At 38.5% G+C, this 21531-nt stretch overlaps 1 protein-coding gene across 2 annotated transcripts in view; it reads right to left on the bottom strand.

The window, feature by feature from the left end:
- The window catches only part of LOC145664480 (uncharacterized), a 98798-nt gene extending 78043 nt beyond the window's left edge, over window positions 1–20755 (bottom strand). For both annotated transcript variants that reach the window (XM_081731196.1, XM_081731197.1), the window contains exon 1: window positions 20633–20755. The gene's annotated coding sequence lies outside the window, so the exon portion shown is untranslated. The remainder of the gene's footprint in view (window positions 1–20632) is intronic.
- Between the last annotated feature and the right edge of the window lie 776 nt (window positions 20756–21531).

The following is a 21531-nucleotide window of genomic DNA, read 5'->3' as shown; positions in this document are numbered from 1 at the left end:
AGTTAATTAAAAAGTTATGTGACTTTACATTTATAGCTATCGGAAACTACTGCAAGATTTACCGATAAACTTTAATTCTATTATCGTTGTGCTGAAAAAAGTTACGAAACTGTTATTTTCATTAAGTTTATTTTGGAAAACTTCGGTAATTTTCGGTAAACTTCGGGAAATTTCGTTAATTTTCGGAAAACTTCGTGTGGAATTTACAATATTTTTTGTGTATATAATATAGGTAAAATTGAGCGGTCAGTTAGTAGTGAAGAATCATTGAAAACGTGAAGACGTTCCTGGTTTACACTGCGTAGTGCAATTAGCCTGAAGAGAATTTTATTACGGGAAACTGTAAATTGGTGATAGCGGAAACTAGTGAAGGCTTTACCGATAAACTTAGAAGTATATCTTCGGTGAACTGAAAGATAAGTTACGGAAAGTTTTATTATAGTTATCGAAAAGTACCAGCGAAATTGCCGATAAACTTTCAACTGTATTGTCGGTAAACTTAAAACTGAATTTGTAATTTACAATTATTGTTGTGCGGTCAGTGAGAATTACTCTGAATTTAACTTGAACATATATTGATAAAATATACAGAAATATAATATTTGATTAGAGATGGCTTCTACAAGTGCAGCCGAGCTAACCCAACTGTTAATCATGGCAGAACGCTTCGGATATGAAGCACCCGAAGTTATTACACATGGAAAATGATAGTAGAAAAATTTCATAACAATGGGGTGCGTGTACGTAGTCCTGAGTATGAGCGTTTTTTGCAGTCGCTATTTAGGCTTTATGGGGCTGTCCAGGAAATTATTTTGGCAACCTGTGAAACCGCTGCTGATATTTCTGATTTATATCACTGCGGATTCTTTCGTGAAGATAGTATAAAAATCAGGCTTGTAAAAAGTTCAACTAGCTGGTATTAGCAGGTAAAACTGATGGTTTACTTGATGATGCCCTGCTGAGCTATTAAGTAATCCTGTAAACTTACCAGGACCAAGTTGTTCAAGTTCTGGGGAACCTATGAACTTAACTGGATTTGGTTCTCTGAGTTTTGAGGAAGTACTTAAAACAATGGATGGTATAGGTGCACAACAGTTTGAACTAGTAAAAAGTACATCCCGAACATATGCTTACTTTGGGTTAAAGGGGACAGAGCTAACCATTAAGTGTATGGGTTCAAATGGAATCGAAGATCCGGAAAAAAATATAGAAAATCTGTTTGATTTTGTAATGACCCATACGTTAAAGGATGTTGACAAGAACACCTTTGGAGGAATAACTATCGAGAGCAGTGCCTTGAAATTAAACAAACCTATTTATTTGTCGTGGCTCAAAAAAATCGGAATTGAACCCTGAGGCCCTCTTTTCTATAGTGGAAAAAACCCTCAACAGTAATGAGGAGTTCCTAATTGGAGGTGACGTTACGTTTAAGGTACATACTGTGCATCTCCGAAAGGGAAGAGGTAAAAGACGTGAACGAACCATTAAGAAATATCTTCCATTGGCTGAGTTATTGGAAGATAAATTACTTTCTATGGAAAAGGATGTATACTGCCTCCCAAAGAGTGTCATTCTTGGGATGGCAAGGGTGAACAAAGGTATGCTCAAGTATATGAATTCAAAAACAATCCAAAACATTTGTCAAAACAGGCAAAAATACTAGCTATAAAACTAAAAATAAACGCTGCAGATCAAAATGGATGTACTTTGAACTACGTGAAAAAATACAAAACCACCTTGCACCCAAGTACCAAGTCATTGTGTATGAAAGAAATCAAATGACACGGGAATTTTTGTGATATATCCGGGAATTAAAAGTGGTAAGCAAATATATTTGTTGTACGAAAATAATCACTACCAACTGGTAACTAGTGTCCGTAAACTTTTGGGGACAGAGGGCTTTTGAGATCATTGCTTGCAAGGGTACAATAATTCTGGTATTTTTCATAAGTGTGAGTTCAAGTGTACGTATTGTGAAAAGTACCATGAGTTATCGTCCTCTGCTATGCAACGAAAATGCGATGATTGTCATAGATTGTTTCCGACAAGTAAATGTTTTGATAATCACAAAGATGCGACCGAACGAGGCAAGAGTGTATGTGATACTATTAGGGTGTGTGATGCATGTGGTGTTATGTATGATTTAAGACGCCGTCGTAATTCTGTGCATAAATGCGGGGAACGTTTGTGTAAATCATGCTATAAGCATGTTGAACGTGACCACGTATGTTATGTGCAGAACCAACAACTTACCCGGGTAGAAAAGTATTTGTACATAGTCTTTGATGTAGAGACTATGCTTCTAGATACGAATAACGAGGACGAACAGCAACATGTAGTAAATCTTGTTTCCGCGCAAATGATTTGCTATAAATGTAAGGGTAGCAGTTTAGACATACCATATTATGAATGTGGAGATTAAAATGGAAAACGCCAGTTTTCTTTTAAGAACATCGATGAGTTTATTAATTTTGTGTTAATATCTCGTCCGAAGTTTGAACGTACAATTGTACTGAGCCATAAGGGTTCACGCTATGATATTCATTTCTGTCTTAAAAATCTCATTGAAACCCAACATCTTACTCCCTCAATGACAATGACGGGGCACAAAATTACCGAGTTGCGGGTCGGTAATCATTTAATCTTTCGCGATATATTTCTTTATATGGGAGTAAAATTATCAAAACTCCCGAAATCAGTAGGTCTTTCTAGTAATTTACGAAAGTGAGGTTTCCCATAGTTGTTCAATACACCAAGCAATGAAAATTATGTAGGCAAAATTCCGAACATTAAGTATTTTGATCCTGAAAATCGTGCTCCGGAAGAACAGCAACAATTAATCGCCTGGCACCAAGAACATGCTGCAAGTGGCGAGCAGTATGACCTGCTAAAAGAGATGTTGGAGTATTGCCGCAATGATGTGAGAATTGTAGCAGAAACAGTTATCAAGTTTTCGGATATGGTAGAGGAGAAAACTGGCGGTATCCAGTGTTTCATTTCATCCGGAACCATAGCCAGTCTTGCTATGCTTACATACTGCACTTTGTATTTACCCAAAGAGTCAATTGCAATTATTCCACCTCTTGGATTTGACTACCGCGATCGGCAAAGTGTAAAAGTTTTGCAATGATTGCGGTATATGAGCGAAACAAGAGGTACTGAAATTGAACATTCAGGAAATGGAGGCGAAAGACAATTTGGAAAATACAAAGTGGGTGGGTATGAACCATCTAGTAATACTGTTTATGAATTTCATGGGTGTTTTTTCCATGGTTGTTTGACCTGTTATTCTGATATGCGTCACGAACAGCTTGACGCGTCCTCACCCCATCGTACAACCATGTAGCAAAGGTACGAAGCGACCGTTATTAAATCCCAATATTTAAAAGAACATAATCTCAACGTTGTTGAGAAATGGGAATGTGAGTGGGATGACCAGGTGAAGTCTGACAAGTCCATTCAAGAGTTTATTAAAACTCGGTGTAATGATCTTGTTGATCATTTGGTTCCCAAGCACGGATTTAATGGCGGCCGAACTGAATGCTTTAATGCCTTGTATGAGTGTACTAATGAGGAGTATATTCAGTATCTGGATGTTACTAGCCACTACCCCGGGTAATGGCTCGTAAACCGTTGCCAGTGAGTGCGCCAAAAATTCATAGGGGGCCGGACTTTCCAGAAGTGGAAAGTATTCATGGTAATGTACCGTTTTGCCTCCAAGTGAATTATTCTTTCCAATCCTGCCATGTGTCAAGGAGTGATTGCATGGTGAAATGATCGTGGCATTACTGGCACATTCTGCACCCCAGAATTGCATAAAGCGTTACAAAACGGATATAAGATACTCAAAATAAAGGAAGTTTGGGAATTTAACCTGGTTGGTGGCGAGGAAGAAAAATCGGATAGTCTGTTTAAAGACTATGTGAATTCTTTCCTTCAATTGAAGCAGGAGGCTTCAGGTTTTCCTGCATCATGTCAAAGCGAAGGAGACAAACAAAAATACATTGAGGAGTATCATGCCCACGACGGCATACAATTAAATTACAATAATATTAGAACGAACCCGGGTCTGAGGTATATTGCTAAAATATTCCTCAATTCACTTTATGGAAAATGGGGACAGAGATCCGATCTTCCAAATCAAAAGTCGTTGACACTCCGGAAAGACTTTTGACGTACCTGCTGTAACCGCAATACGAGGTACAAACAGTAACACCCATTGGTCAACGTCATCTCCTAATCACTTACAAAGACATTGAAAGCGAAAATAAACCATGGAAGTTTTCAAATGTCGTGCTTGCTTCGTTCATCACGTCATGGGCAAGACTTCGCCTTCATGACCTATTGACTGCTGCAGGACCAGACCATGTTCTTTATTGTGACACATACAGCATTATCTTTGTGCAGCAACGAAATAGAAAATCCAATCTTACAACCGGATCCTACCTGGGAGAACTAACTAATGAAGTACCAAAAGGGTGGGAAATCGATATGTTTATTGGATTAGGGGCTAAAAATTATGCGTATAGAATGAAAGAAATTGGAACTGGAAAATTTGATTATGTATATAAAATTAGGGGAATCACTTTAGACAGTAGAACGCGAAAGGAAATTAATTTTGAGCCTCTTTACAAATTAGTTCAAAACAAAATTGAGAAAAAAGAGTTAAAAGTTTCCAGGGAGGATTGTACGTAAGGCTGGGTTTTTTATTGTCTCTAAAACAGAGGTAAAGACACATCGTAAGGTTAATAATAAGCGACAAAGACTAAACCCTGACAGTAAAACAGATTACCGTAGTATTCCATACGGTTATCGAAGGCAGTCTTGTTCTGTGAGAAGTGTGTGAATGAAAACAAGAGTGAATGTGTTGGAAATATGTAAATAGTATTGTAAATAATGTATATATATTAATTGTATAAATGGTAGGAAATGACTATGGCAATTCCGCAAAACATTGCTATACTGCCTCGGATATAGCATATAATTATTCACATCATTGATTTCTTTCTTGCATTCACAAGTACTGGATATTATATTATCCTCATACCCCATACTGCTTTACGTTTAATACCATCGTACACGCATCACCGTGCAATGTAAATATGTAAATCATGTATATATGTAAAATATATTTTTTTTGTAAATATTGTAAATATGTAAATATTTCAAGTGTAATAAATATGTAAATATTGTATATATGTGAATATTCTTTTTAATATTATAAATATGTAAATATTTCAAGTGTAGTAAATATATAAATATGTAAATATACGAATAAAAGATCAATGAAAACAATTATTTATTTTTTAAATAATGTATTTAAACAAAGAACAAATCAATAAAAATATCAAATTTCAATATTATGTTTTATTCCGATACCTATATACATCCAATATCAATAAATATATGTATTCTATATAAGATAAAGGAGGAATACATATACTGCGTCATATCAAGTATTATAGAATTAAATTTATTTACATTGTTTAATAATGTTTTATGTGCTGTTCTTACATTTTTTAAAAAATTGGGTATTATGCATATATAGTCATTTAACATAAAATAAGTATGTGTATTCAATATAAGATAAAGGAAGAATACATATACAATTATTTATGATCATTAATAATACTTAATGCAATATGCTTATATATTTTCCTACAATAAGTATTCTAAAATCGTGTCCACTTCGTGGGCGGTCGGTGCGGTTCGTGTGTCATCGGCGTGTGTCGCCAAAGGACGTCAGCGGTAAGTAAATATTTTATTTATTTATGCATGCGTTCAATAATTTTAATTGATACATTAACTTAAACTCATAATTACAAATTAGTTTCATTGTGCGGCACATTATGTATATATAAATCGTAATTAGGGATTCATCTCATTACGCGAAACAATATGTCATACGTTTGGACAAGAGATGGCGCAACGAACGGAGCGTCCCACAGTTCCGTGTATCCACACATGTGTTGCAAACCCTTGTCATCGCGTATCGTTCGTAGTATAGGGCAGTGAATTAAAGCGTCAACAACACCAGTTTGTAGTTAAGTGAACATGGCGCAATTTGTGCCTGATAAAGTGTTTTTGCGGGGTGTCCTGCTGCATTACTTTAACATGCAGAAAAGTGCGACTGAAAGTCATCGTATTTTGGTGGAAGTGTATAGTGACCATGCTCTAGCTGAGCGAACGTGTCAGAAGTGGTTTGCACGGTTTAGAAGTGGTGATTTCGGCTTGGCAGACCAAGAGCGAGCTGGACAGCCAAAAAAATTTCAAGACGAAGAATTCACAGCATTGCTCGAGCAGGATTCGTGTCAAACGCAGGAACAACTTGCAGCAGCATTAGGCGTTGATCAAACAACAGTCTCCAAACGCTTGAAAGCCATGGGAATGATTCAAAAGATGTCACATTGGGTTCCACATGAATTGAAAGACAGAGACGTTGAAAGACGAAAAACCATTTGGGAATTGCTGCTTCAACGACAGAGCAGAAAGGGGTTTCTGCATCGAATTATTACGGGTGATGAAAAGTGGATCCATTACGAGAACCCTAAACGAAAAAAGGCCTGGGTGAAACCAGGTGAACCAGGTCCATAACAACCAAAACGAGATATTCACTGTGCAAACGTTATGCTGTGCATATGGTGGGATATGAAAGGTGTGGTATACTATGAGCTGCTGCAACCGGGTGAAACTATGAATGGAGAACGTTATCGACGACAATTAATGCGTTTGAAGCAAGCTCTGGCCAGAACACGACCAGAATGGGAGAACAGACATGATAAACTTATTGTTCAACATGATAACGCTCGCCCACATGTCGCAAAACCGGTCAAAACCTATTTAGAAAATGTCGGATGGGAAGTTTTACCCCACCCGCCGTATTCACCAGACGTTGCTCCTTCGGACTACTACTTGTTCGATTGCATGAACAACGATTTGATTGGACAGCGGTTTACTTCTTCAGAAGATATCGAAACATGGGTCTCTGACTGGATCGCTTCCAAGGATGAGGACTTCTTTCGCCACGGAATCCGTACATTGCCTGACAGATGGGCGAAAGTGGTGGCTAGCGATGGACAATATTTTTCTTAAGGTATTTATGTATTTTGTGTTTGTACTACAGCTTCAATGTGTGCGTACCAACCGCACGAATTAATTCCTAGACCAAATAGATGTCCGGTGCTCCGAGTTTCAATGGTAAGCTTAACCCTTTTAAGTTTTTTCGGTCGTTTTCGACCGATATTGTAGTGTCTTAAAGATTCGAATAAAGGAGAACTAAGAATAATATTTAGTTCCAATTTTTTATTTATTTATTTATTTTCCAAGAGAGGAGGCATTCAAGAAAGTCTTGGAAGGGTCTATACGCTTCCGAGCGTCAGAACACAGGGGGATATGACGTCATCAATTTACAAATTCCTTTTTTTTTTTTTTTTTTACTGAGGTCTAACTTCAACACTTTTTGGTGAGCTTCCCTTTAATCCTAGAATAATAACATTTACCATAAACAATCAGTGGATCCATTAGTTTTTACGAGATTTTTTCGGATCTCTTCGTCAACATAGAAGGGGGCTTCAGAGGGACAAAAGGGTAAAAAAAAGGGATATTTTTGACCAAAAATCCCAATCTTGCTCCGCTCGGCTACATGATAGGGACATTTGAGTGGTACTTTCTGAAAGCCTACTCGATTCTGAAGAGAATGGCGTATGAATCATTATCCTACAATAATTAGGGACGCGTCAGGAAATTTTTGAAGTTTGTATAGTATCCTTAGAAAATTTCGGAAATATTCGCAGAAGAGGAAAATATTTTTCCCGCCCTTAGTATTGGAGATAGGAGATTGGTATTTGGCACAAGCAATTAATACCATAAATAATATTTTTAAAGTGATTTCCAGATCTCTATGTTAACCCAGGGCCGCGCCAGAGGGCACCAAACGGGGAAAAAGAGATGTTTTCTGCAAAAATCCCTATTTTCCTCACTTGTAAAGTCCTTAGGAACGTCCTAGGGACATGCGGATGATACCAGCTAAAAGCCTACTCTATTCTCAAGAGAATGACATATGTATTGTCATCCTACGGTAATTAGAGACGTGTCAGGAGATTTTTGAAGTTTGTATAGTATCCTTGGGAAATTTAGAAAATATTCGCAGAAGAGGAAAATTTTTTCCCGCCCCTAGTATTGAAGATAGGAGATTGGTATTTGGCACAAGTAATTAGTACCATATGTAATATTTTTAAAGTGATTTCCAGATCTCTATGTTTACCCAGAGCCGCACCAGAGGTCCCCTAAACGGGAAAAAAGGGATTTTTCAGCAAAAATCCCTATTTTATTCAATTTTCCCCCCTTAGGGACGTCCGAGGGACATGAGGGTAATACAATCTGGAAGCCTGCTCTATTCTGAAGAGAATGGTATATGAATCGTGATCCTACGATAATTAGAGACGTGTCAAGAAATTTTTGAAATTTATATAGGGTATTCTGGGACATTCTGGGAATATTCGCTGAAGAGGAAAATATTTTTCCCGTCCTTATTTTTGAAGATAGGAGATTGGTATTTAGCACAAGCAATTAGTATACTACGTAGTTTTCTGAAAGTGATTTCTGGATCTCTATGTTTACCTAGGGCCGCGCCAGAGGGCTCCAAACTGGGGAGAAAGGGATTTTTCAGCAAAAAATCCCTATTTTCCTCAATTTTCCCTTCTTAGGGATGTCCGAGTGACATGCGGGTGATACCATCTGAAAGGCAACTCCATTCTGAACAAAATAACGTATGAACTATAATTTTACGATCATTAGAGACGTGTCCGAATTTTTTTTAAATTTGTAGGGTGCGTTTTAGGGAATTTTGGGGCGTTTTTTTATGTTCTCTCAACGTGGGTAAAAATTTTCCCGCCCTTACTATTCAAGACAGGAAATTCGAATTTGTCACAAGTAATTAGTACACTACGTAGTATTTTTTCTAATTTTTGGAGGTTTGTGCGCAGACCCGGTAGAGCTTCAGGGGGCCCCAAACTTCGAAGAAGTTTTTTTTGGTAAAAAGTCCCGATTTTCCCTCAAATAATTCCCTTCTGGTACATCATAGGGACATGTAAGTGGTACCGTTTAAAAGGCTGTTCCATTCTGAGAAAAACGAGGTATGAACCATAGGGTAAATAGGGATGACACTGTCACATCTCTGGTTTTGTTTTCTTGCAAGATTCGTTTAAAACTCCCCAAACGCTATTTTTATGCGAGTAGCTAGCACAAACAAATACAGCCTCATGTACGGGAAAGAAGAAAAGGAAAGTGAGACAGAAGAAGCGTCATCCAAACTTAGAAAACAGAATACTCTAAGAGTGTGATTTTATATATTTTCCACGATAAAGAAACTATGTACTGAGAGGGGAAAACCACTATCCCTGGTTGAGACTATATTAGCTAAACCAGAAGCCGGGATGATTTTTCCAGAGGGGAGGAAATCCCAGACATCCTCCCTACAAATCGAACACTGTTACTAATCTACACTAAATTAATAAGAGTACTATTAAGGGCCAAAAACTACTTTCAGTAGGTTTGGATAAAACAGTTTAATGATATCTGGCAGGAAATAAATTGTGGTAAAAGAGAAACTAAAAGATTGATAAACAAAATTAGTACTTCCACGCACGCCACTAAAACGCTGAACTACTTGCAACATAAAACATAATGGGTTGTATGTTGAATGGGTTGTTGTTGCATAATGATGTACTTGCAACATAACGGGTTAACGAAACTTTTGAAACATCCATTATTATTATTATTATTATTATTATTATTATTATTATTATTATTATTATTATTATTATTATTATTATTATTATTATTATTATTATTATTATATAGTAGTTGGTAGCTAGAATGAAGAAAGAGGCAGGTTGACTGACAAGGGAACCTTCCGAAAATGATAGTTGCTGTGAAAGATATGGCCTATGCCAATTGAACGAGCTGTAACAGAGATGAGCATTCCCAAAAAATTAGCTGCCCATAGCAATAGGCTCAAGAAATATAAGAGATGGAAGTTTGGGAAACAGCAAGGTTAGACAAGGGGGAAAAGTGCAAATTCCGCAAAAAAGGGGGACATGGCAAAATACAATGCTGACAAGTGATGTATAGAAAGAGGCTTGCCACAATAGGGAACAAATGAAGGTCACCAGTGGGGTTAACAGTGTTGCCAACTGCAATGAAAAGTACATGTTTTTCAAAGAGCACTACATGAAGTGAGTGAAATATTCAGTGTCAACCTGTCATGTAGAACATAAGATATGACGTGTATAATCAGTGGTACAATCTAGCAAAACAGAATAGAAAAAACAGAAGTACGAAAAATACGGAAATGACGGAGTTGGCCATAATGCGCCACATTTGAGCACGAGCTGTGCATATTAGGATGAACAAAACAAGAAGCACCGACTATGCAGGAAACCGACTTACCTAGAGTCGAAAAGAAAAACGAGTTCCAAAGTTGGCAACACTGGCCACGAAAATCCAGATAATTCTAATATAGTTAGGCCACTCACTTCACGAAAAGTAAATTCCCGCAACAGGCATCACTCGGAATGCATCAATGCTAGAGTGATTGAGGCAATGACAATTCGGGGAACATGAAATGGTTGGGTTGAGCCAACAACCGATAATAGAAGTAGTGAACATTATGTCATGGTTGAGTCGTATGTGGGAACATACAGGGTGTCCCACCAAACTTTGTGACCTGAAAGATTTGCGAAACGAACAGAAATGTGACGGATCCAGTTATGCAGGAATGTAAAAATGTCAGGGTGCGATAAAAGTCTGTGAGAAGCAAGTGCCCCCAGGATCCCCATCATAGGGCCCCAGGAGCCAACTTCAAATTTTCAAATGGCAACAGGGACCGAGTGGTACCTCTCTCGATAGATCATGGAATGTGCAACAACATCTATAGGAAACATTTGCTATATGAAGCATGTTTTTCAAAATGGCCGCCACAAATATATGTTATTTCTTAACATGGCATCGAACATTGTGATCTCAAGTTGCTGCGAAGCGACAAGAGATGTTTGTAAATCCAATTGCACAGGAATATACTCATGTCGAGGGCCAAAAAAACTTTGTAAGAAGCAAGTCCCCAGGGCCCCCATCATAAGGTTCGAAGGGTGAACCACAACATTTCAAATGGGAACAGGGGGCGGATGATATTTCTCTGGTTAGATACAACACCGCCTATAAGAAACATTTGCTATATGAAGCACCGGTTTCAAAATAGCCGCCAAAACTGCACGTTGTTCTTGTCACCGAGCAGATATTTTTGGCGGCCATTTTGAAATCCCATATAGCAAATATTTCTGATATGCGTTGTTGCATATTCCAAGATTTATCGAAAGAAATATAACTCGACCGATGGTGTTATTTGAAATTTTGAAGTTGTCCCCTGGGACCCTATGATGGGGGACTTGGGGGCACTTGCGTCTCACAGAAGTTTGTCGCCCGCTGACATGGGTACATTCCTGCACAACTGGATGTGTCACATTTTATCGCTTTGAAACTATTTCAATCGCAGAGTTAGGTGGGATACTCTGGATATATCATATAGTCGGTGATAGTACTACAGACAGCAACACACAGCAGATCAAGCCTTTGATTATGTTTGCTTTCTACAGGTGTGGATATGTGATAGAAAGACCACCAAAGGCTCCGACACCTCTAGAGTACTGTTTCGAGACATTCACAGGTGATCATTGCACCATGTGTAACGGATTGGCAGTATTCCGCTGTGCTCACTGCAAATGTATCTTCTGTTTGGACCATTGTCTCATCGAACAATTGCACATTCAATGTGGACGAGCAAGTACAAATGATGCGAAGACTAATGCCTGTTGCCGGATTTTTTTTGTGAAGCGAGTGGCCTAACTATATTAGAATTGTCTGGATTTTCATGGTCAGTGTTGCCAACTTTGGAACTCGTTTTTCTTTTCGACTCTAGGTAAATCGGTTTCCTGCATAGTCGGTGCTTCTTGTTTTGTTCATCCTAATATGCACAGCTCGTGCTCAAATGTGGCGCATTATGGCCAACTCCGTCTTTTCCGTATTTTCGTACTTCTGTTTTTTCTATTCTCTTTTGTTAGATTGTACCACTGATTATACACGTCATATCTTATGTTCTACATGACAGGTTGACACTGAATATTTCACTCACTTCATATAGTGCTCTTTGCAAAACATATACTTTTCATTGCAGTTGGCAACACTGTTAATCCCAGTGGTGGCCTTCATTTCTTCCCTATTGTGGCAAGCCTCTTTCTATACATCACTTGTCAACATTGTATTTTGCCATGCCCCCCCCTTTTTTTTGCGGAATTTGCACTTTTCCCTCCTTGTCCAACCTTGCTGTTTTCCGAACATCCACCCCTTATATTTCTTGAACCTATTGCTATGGGCAGCTAATTTTTTGGGAATACTCATCTCTGTTACAGCTCTTTCAATTGACATAGGCCACATCTTTCACAGCAACTATCATTTTCGGAAGGTTTCCTTGTGAGTAGTAAAGAACTTACCTCTAGTGTGTGAGTCCCTGGTTCGATTCCCGGCCAAGTAAGTTTGCAGTAGACATCTTGTTCGTTTTTTTGGGACACTCCCGTTGCCTCTCACATTCTTATTCCACCAATTCTTGTATCATTATTTATTTGCCTTAACGCGAGAAAGCTAACACGTAAATTTTACGAGCGGGTTGCCTCATTTTGATGTGCTTCCCTTGGGAATGCGGCGTAGGATCCACACTGCGTACGATCGAAACTGCGTAGGATCAAAAAATTCAGCTCAAAACCTGTTTGGATCGTACGCAGTGTTGATTCTACGAAGTTTGGATCCTACGCAGTTTTGGTCCTACGCAGTTGCCCTGAAATAATTTACGTTTTAATCATGCGCTCAAAAAATATATATATTTTTTAGCTCTCTTAATTTGTTTAACCTGTGCAGCTATCAATTAGGGTTATATTCATGGACTCCACACGACCTAAACTGCGTAGAATCCAAACTGCGTAGAATTCACACTGCGTATGATCCAAACTGCGTACGATCCAAACTGCGTACAATCCACACTGCGTAGGGTCCACACTGAGTAGGATCCAAACTGCGTACGATTCAAACTGCGTACAGTCCACACTGCATGCGACCAGGGGTGTCGCTAAGGGGGGAAAGGGGGGAGCAAGTCACCGACTTCTGATTGATTTGGCATTTTCTTAGTTACCCAGTTGTTGTGGATTATCAATTCTTTTACGGACTTGGCAGTTGGCACAATTGAAGATTTATGTAATTAGTCTAGGTTTTTGACTAGGTGGGGCTTCGTTCCAAATTTACCAACTTCTGAACAAGTTTGAAAATTAAAATGCCTAGTTGGCAGTTATTTCTTAGAAGACTGTCGTCACGTTCAATCAGAGCCGTAGCTAGAGGGGAGCCAGCGGGGCGCTCGCCCCGGGCGCTGATAGCAAGGGGCGCCGAACGAGCAAGAAGAAAGGAAAAGTGTTGAAAATGAATAAATGAAGTTCTGGTGCCCTATTAGATCAATATTGTCGGTTAGCAAAGAAATGGATTTGTTAAAAATTGTCTTGCTCGCTTCACTCGCAACTCAAACGTTTCAACAACAGTCACAAGTTTTTTCACTTATTAAAGGACAATGTGATATCAAGGTGCCGAGTAACGTCTTATAGATTATGCAGGAGCATTTTCAAAGTCAAACGGTCAAAGTCTGAAATGTGTTTTGATTGTGATGAATTTGCTTAGTTAATCACGCCTTTCTACCCAATCGGGTTTATCACGATGGTGAGAATGAAGGTATGAAAAGTAGAGGAGTGAAGAGAACATGCAAGCAGCTGTCTACGCGGGAATATTAAAAATGAATTAAACAAGAATATTAACATTTTCGAACTTGAAGAAGTTGTAAAATAGAGGCTTAAGAGGTCAGAACTTAACCAACTATTTTGTCTTTTCCAAAGACTGATCACTACCAGTGATTTTTAAAAATTCAATTGGCATATGAATTGCTCCCAATTTGAATGTTTTTATTCGAATCATTTCTCCATGGATATTTTTTCGGCATATGTATCTAGTTGTGATATTTTTACCTATCTACATACATACAAAATATACACACATTATATATATCCGTATGTTGTAATGCGTCGTTAACCTGTACCTGTACCTCAGCGCATTAGTTTATATTTGGACAAGGGGCGATTCGGATATTGGTCTGTACCCTCGGATATTAAAATTAAAACCTAAGAAAACTTTTTCGAATCGATAATAGATCATAACCGGATTGATTATAAATATGTGAGTATGTTATTTTGTGATCGGTAATTTTATTTTAAAATATGTGGCTGTAATTATATCAAACCTCGAATCAACATATCTAATTCTAATTCCGACTATTTTAGTATTTATAAATGGATAACTGTGTTTGAATTAACTGACCAGATGAGTATTTAAATATTGAAAAACTATTGCAAACTTCGTTTCCAAGGATGGACAAGTTACAGGCGTATGGATTGAGAATCAATTATGATTTGTAAAGATGACTATGTCAGAAGTGTAATACTAACTTTGAAACAGCTTCGACGGAATATAATGTAAAATAGTTATGTAATATGAAGAATTTAAAGTAATGAAGAATATGATGTATGATGAATATTGAAGGATAAGAATAATAATAATGTTTAACGAATATATCGATTGTAAAGATATTATTTCGTAAAGGCTGTCAGAAAGTTAGAGAAACAAAAGTCAGATAAAGATTCATATGCTGTTCTGTGTGTACTTATCTGCGTAATATGAATGAAAATTTATATGATTTTATGTACAGCTTAATGACCTAATCTCCAGTTATTCATATGTATGTCAACAACGTTACAACATTGTACTTCGCTTTGGGAGTTTCTCATTTGTACACCGAACCTCAAATCGATTTATAATTGGAACACGTACCCGTGGCAGTAGGAGCATTTCAATGTATTCCGTTACAATTCACAAAAATATTTTTAACCGTAAAAGATTCGAAATTAAACTACTACTCAAATAGAGAATAAAATTACGAAGGTTTACAATTATTACTGGAAATCAATGCTGTCACCCATTTTGAACATTTTAAAAGAACATAGTTTCTAATGTATTGAAATTTCATTTCTTATGAATAGTTTGAAACGTTGTAAATAGTTGTAAAGAACCTGGAGAAAATTCATCAAAATCCTCCTACAATGGGGAAGCAGTGTTAGACATGGAGTTAGTGGATGCAGATGGTTGCATTGGAAAAGTACGGGTCTCCCGAGCACAGTGGTGATATCAGAAACTGGGCCCCAGAGATGAGGCTCCAGAAAAATGGGGTCCCGAAGTTTTGGGCGCGGGTTCTTTCTTTACGCCTATTAAACATGGAATTGTACGTGGATGGTGAAGTTGGAAATGTTCGGGTCATCTGAGCACAGTGTTAACGTCAGAAATTGGGCCCTTGTCTGAAAGGTCTAGAAATGGTGTCCCGAAATTTTAAGCTTGGCTTCATTCTATTTTTCTTTTAAGCATGGAGTTATTGGATACATATTGTGGTGTTGGAAAGCTCCGGGACCTGAGACTCTAAAAATGAGATATCAAAAGTTTGGGTTCAGGTCTCTTTTATTTGCCTATTTAACATGGTGTTGTACTATAGTGTTAGCGTTTGAAAGGTCGGGGTCGATTAACGAAAGCGGTAATGTCAGAAATTGGGCCCTGGCCTCGAAGCTCCAGAAAATGTGGTTCCGAAATGTTGGGCTCGAGTCCACTCTATTTCTCCTTTAAGCATGGAGTTGTTGCATACAGATGGTGACATTGGAAAGATCCGATTCCCCTCAGCACAGTGGTGGTCAGGAACCGGCCCCCTACCATGGGGCCCCAGAAATGGAGTCCCAACGTTTTGGGCATGAGCCCCTTCTATGCGCCTATTAAACATGAATTGTTGTACGAAGGTAAAAAACTTGTATCTTCCTAAAAAAAAAAAAAAAAAAAAAAAACGTATCTTCCTTATAATTATTAGATAATAATCTCAGCTCCTAAACACGTATAAAAGATATCGAAGTTATATTTCAGCAAAAAACAATTACCATAAAACATCTCTTTGTATGTGTAATGACTGAAATGTATTATACTTTGCTTCCCTCCCAAATAAATAAATAAATAAATTAAACGATTACAGTCGATAAGCGTAAATCTGGCAGAACCTATTTTCTGAAATCTAAAACAAATCACGCAGATTGTTTATTGCTTGTTCGAGATTGTCCACATTACATTTTCGGTTTGTCATTGTTTGTAATTAACTATACTATAACAAATTCCCGCTACGAACAAATTACACGTTAGGTATACGCCTATGTGTCTCGTCTCTCGAGGACTTCTGGACCGCGGTGGCTTAGTGGCAGAGGGTTCACACATGATGCGTGGGCCCTGGTTCTATACCAACTTGCGCAAAGTGGAGTTTGTGGTGAACAAATACCGTGTGTGAGGGTTTTCTCGGAGTTTCCCTTTCCCACAACTCTTTCATTTCACCATTCCATTTATTCTCATCATCTGCGTCTTCTTTAGCCTACCCAGGATGACAGTCGGACATAAAACTTAAAGATTTCATTTTCATCTTCACATTTGGAAACCCTGTATCTGTGTTCTTTGAGTGCTCCAAATGCTAAATAATAATGGGTTGGAAGGCCCATGAAGTTTAGTAGCTGGTACACCATTACCTCAACTTGCCCAAAAACTTAAGGGCTCACGTTAAGTTAACGCCCCAAAACTTTGGTTTTCACACCTTATTAACTATATTGGCCCAAAAGATGAAATTTGTTAGCCCGTCGATCTTTATCTCGACTAGCTCAGAAAGTTGGGAGGCTCTGGTGAAGTTAGCTCCCAAATTTTCGGCGCCTATATCACATTAACTATGGGAGAACGAAAGCTGAAATTTGGTAGCCCATCCAGCCCGTAGACAGTACTATGTAGGTCATTCATTCTCTGGACCAGCCCAGAAACTTGGGGGGAAGGGATCACGTTAAATTAGTGCCCGAAATCTTTGGCGCGCATATCTCATTAACCCTTTCGGAACAAAATCGATTTGGGGGTTTTCGTAGACTGTCAGTTAATGATTTATTGCCCAAACACTGTTAGCCCGATTGATATCGTTTACGTCTTGTATTTTAGAAGAGGGACATTTTTTGGTGTAAGTTAGATTGCAGTGTTGCTAACGGGAGGGATTATTGAAAAAATGTAGGAGTAAATTTTTTTAAAAAAATCCCTAGCCGAATTTCATGATTTTTTCTAGCTGGCAACACCAAAGCCACATGGGTTCAAGTCACCTAAAAAGAATTCTCTGGTATGTTGACAAGGTACAGTAAAAACCTGAAGTCGCTGGCCAGGCCCGTATTCAGGGGGGTCTAGGGGGCCGCCCCACATAAATTTTTGCTGGCCCCCTCTAAAATTTTCACGGTAGGCTTGCAAATGAACTATAATATTGTTGGATCGCCCCCCCTAACTTCTGCCGGCCCCCCCTAAATTTTTAGGCTGGCTACCGGCCTGTCGCTGGCTGCCACACTGAGAAAAATCCATTATCCGGACAGCGGTATATTGTACAAATACAAGGATTCGTTATGTTTACTAAGGAAATCTGTACGGAGCGTACTTTATCCATATACTACAGAGGTACTGCCTTTTACCCGCTTAGATGTTACATCATGTCGCTGCAGGATGTCTGACATCTAACAATTTTCCGTATTTTACATACGTATACGTATGTTAAATACTTCAGCTATACGTTATATACGTCCATCTGTGTGTAAGATCCAGACCGCCTATAGACACTCTTTCTTTCGCCATGGCTGACGTCATTGAACTACCGTCTTTTGCTTGCGAAACGAGGTTGTTTACAAACGGAACAGAAGAGAGGAAGGAAACAAAAGCCTGGGTAAGTACAATAGTTAACTATTACTTTAGTTAAATATTCCATTAATTATATATTCTTTTAGTGTAACTTGCTTTAATATAGTACTAAGTAAGTAATGTAGTTTATGACTACAATTCTTACTATTGTAACTCGTAAATGATTGAGGAGAATGGAATGGGTGAATCTGAATTTTGAAAAAACTTTGAATATTAATGTTTTGAAACATATTATGTTTCAAGGTAGCAAAATGAATGTTATGTGTTTATTCATTCCATTTTATATGTGACGATTTATTACTTGGTGCAGATTTACTACAGGACTGCTTAACATAATTGCTAATAAACCGTTTTCAGCGCGGAAATTTCCTTGTGTAGTGAAGATTTAGGATTTAGATTTCTGGGCTTTCGGCATCAATGGCCTTGTTACCCCATATGAGGGATGACTTTCCTCGGCGAGTACACTATCCGGGGAAAGGAAGGGAAGAAAGGATTGGGGAAGGAAGAAAACGGCCTGGGACCTATATGTTAGGTACCACTCCGGCATTTGCCTGCTGTGAATGAGGAAAACCCAAGGAAACCTCATTTAGGATGGCTGGACTTAAAATCTTTTGATACTTTTTCGACCGAGTTCTCCCCCGGGATCGAACCCGGAACCGTTCGCACCGAAGGCGAGAGCGCTAGCGACTACCCTACGCGGGGCCACTTGTGTAGTCTAGAAAACTAATTTTTACTAGGATATTTGCAAAATTTTTTTTTTTTTTTTTTTTTGCTTTTAGTTTAACGCCCCATGATTGTACATCAATGTAAGAGAGAAGGTGACAGTGAGATACATGATAATGGTGGAATCAAGAAAATGTAAGGAAACTGGAAAGTCTTAAGAATAACCACACCTACAGTGTTCACCAAAAGGCTATTTGTCGGGAGCAGGAATCGAACCAGGGACCTAACGCGTCAGAGGTAAGCGCTCTACTACAAAGCTTTCTTTTGTTTAAAGAACTTGTTTACATTGAAATATATATATTTTACGAAGATACTGACATATTTTACAGCCTCACTGAAATTTAAAAAAAAAAAAAAAAAGTAGTCAGGGAGAGTTTACTTGTCAGATTTTTATTTTTTAATTTAATTTATTTTTATTTTTATTTATTTTTGCTTTGTTATGTTCCCTAGTTAATTAATGTTTGGGTTACTGAAAATTAAAACCTTTTTAGTATTATTGTTATGTCATCACTTTGGAACCAAAAAAGTTAGATTTTTTTTCTTGTGTTTTCATATAGAAAGTTGGTAAGTTTGTGCCTTAGCATTGATTTGGTTTCTAGAACGTAATTGAAGGTCATGTTGAGTTGAGTCTTGGCGGGTTTAGAGTTCGTGAAGTGTCAGGCACTGCTTGTGCCCCTGTCTTCTGTCTGTGATGTTTCCTGGCTTTGGGCTGTGAGGTATTTATGTTGAGGAGTACCAACGCAGGCCGCGTGATATACAGGTAGCTACAACACAGCTTCAACAGCTACGAGTGCCAGGTGTTCATCTTTCGTTACGGCGTGACTAATGCAGTATAGTACTAGGTTCAAATTCTATGGGTGGTAAAAATGGTCGTGGTGTGGTAAGAAATACAACGTAATTGTTATTAGTTTATTAGTGTTTCTTCATAGTATAGTTTCACTATTTCTAGAAGGAATTAAGTATTAACGAAGTAATAAATAAGCAAAAGCACACTTTGATTGGCGTTAACTATTTCTCATACTCCATTGAGAATGTTTTTGATCCTCAGTTGCGCAAACATCCAGTGTGCGTTTTTTTTTGTTTGCTTACACTGCCTTATAGATGAGCTCCCTCGTGGCTAAGTGGTTAGTGAACACGCCTTTGGCGTGGGGACACCCGGGTTCGATTCCCGGCCGGGGGCCGCGGTGGCTCAGTGGTAGAAGGTTCACCTCTGGTGCTTGGGGTCCCCGGGTTCGATCCCCAGCCCCGCCAAGTGAACCTTGTGGTGGACAAAACACCGTGTGCGTGGGTTTTTCTCGGGGTTTCTCCCGTTTTCCTCCCACTTTCTTCATTCCACTATTTAATTCATTACTCATCACCGTCTCCATTAGCCTAACCGGCATAACCGTAGGACATAAAACTCAAAGATTTCATTTCATTTTTTTCGATTCCCGGCCGGAGCTTATGTGGTTCGGATTCCACGTTAATCTGTAGGTCCCACGTCTCATACAGCCTTGCTGCTGAAAGGAACGTTAAAATCAAATCAGCACTGTTTTTACAGATGCAATTGTTTCGATTCCGAGTTCGAATGAAGCTTTTTACGGGCAGGGGGCGACTTTTTATATATACAATCCAAGGATTTTTAGTTATTAGTCAGTGATGCAATATATAGACCTATATATATTACAAAATTGAAAGTGACTATGTTTGTGACTCTTAATCTCTTAAGAGCTGCGGTGGCTCAGTGGTAGAGCGTTCACCTCCGGTACTTGGGGTCCCGGGTTCGATCCCAGCCCCCGTCAAATGAACTTTGTGATGGACAAACACCTTGTGCGTGGGTTTCCTCGGGGTTCTCCCGTTTCCTTCCACTTTCTTCATTCCACCATTTCATTCATTGCTTATCATCAGCGTCTCCTTTAGCCTAACCGGCATAACTGTGGGACGTAAAAACTCAAAGGTTTCATTTCATTTTTTCTTAATCTCTTTGGAATCTTGTACTTACGTTCACAGCGGAAACGACGAAATAACTCGACTCATCCATTGTAGCTCTCTTCGCAACCAGTTTCCAAAATGTTGGCAATAAGTTTGCGAAACGGGATATGACGACTCCAATTTTGGGTGAAAAAGTCGCTATAAAAAAATAATAGAGAAATTCATTGTCTATAAGCATTGTTTTTAAAGTTGTAGATGTAAACTAAAACAATATGTTTCTACTCACTGGCGCAAATCCGTGGGGGGGGGGGATGACGGATTACATGTCCCCTCCAATCTTGGAACTGAGGGGGGACTTCTCCCCAATAATCCGATTTGAAATGTGTTTTTTTGGGAGAAATTTGATTATTTTTTGTCCGATTGCTACAAAGGAACGTGAGATAAAATAGATGTCCCCCAGAATAAGCCTCAAATCTGCAGCCTCCCAACGCTGAAGACAACTCTGATCCTCCACAACATTGTTTTTTCAACTTCATAAGTATTTTTGGACATCGTCAAAAAAAAAGTATGGTAACGGTCTTACCCCCCCCCCCCCCCAATGTTGAAGACAGATTTTGCGCCGCTGGTTCTACTCACATCTTTGTAAATAGGGCGCAACCAATCCTTTAATTCAGGGATCATTTCAGGTTGTTTCGGGTACTTTTGTTCATATTGTGGTCAAAATAGTTCCGAAATAATTAACACTACAGTACTTACGTTAAGCAATTTTTTTTGTAAAAGAAAAAAGTGCAGAATAATTAAAAGACCCCAAAGGACAAATATAACAAACATCTTCTTCGCCTTTATTCACGCAATCTATAGCTAATCTTGTTGCTATCGGTAATGATGTATTACGTGTGTTTCTCAACGGAAAACTCTGCGAACTAAAGGACATCAAGTTTGTAGTTGTTCTTCGTTAGAGGGCAAGGG

This window comes from Thermobia domestica, chromosome 11 (assembly GCF_964235325.1).
Source record: "Thermobia domestica chromosome 11, izTheDome1.hap1.1, whole genome shotgun sequence".
Lineage (NCBI taxonomy): Eukaryota > Metazoa > Arthropoda > Insecta > Zygentoma > Lepismatidae > Thermobia > Thermobia domestica.
This window is presented reverse-complemented; position numbering and strand designations above follow the sequence as displayed.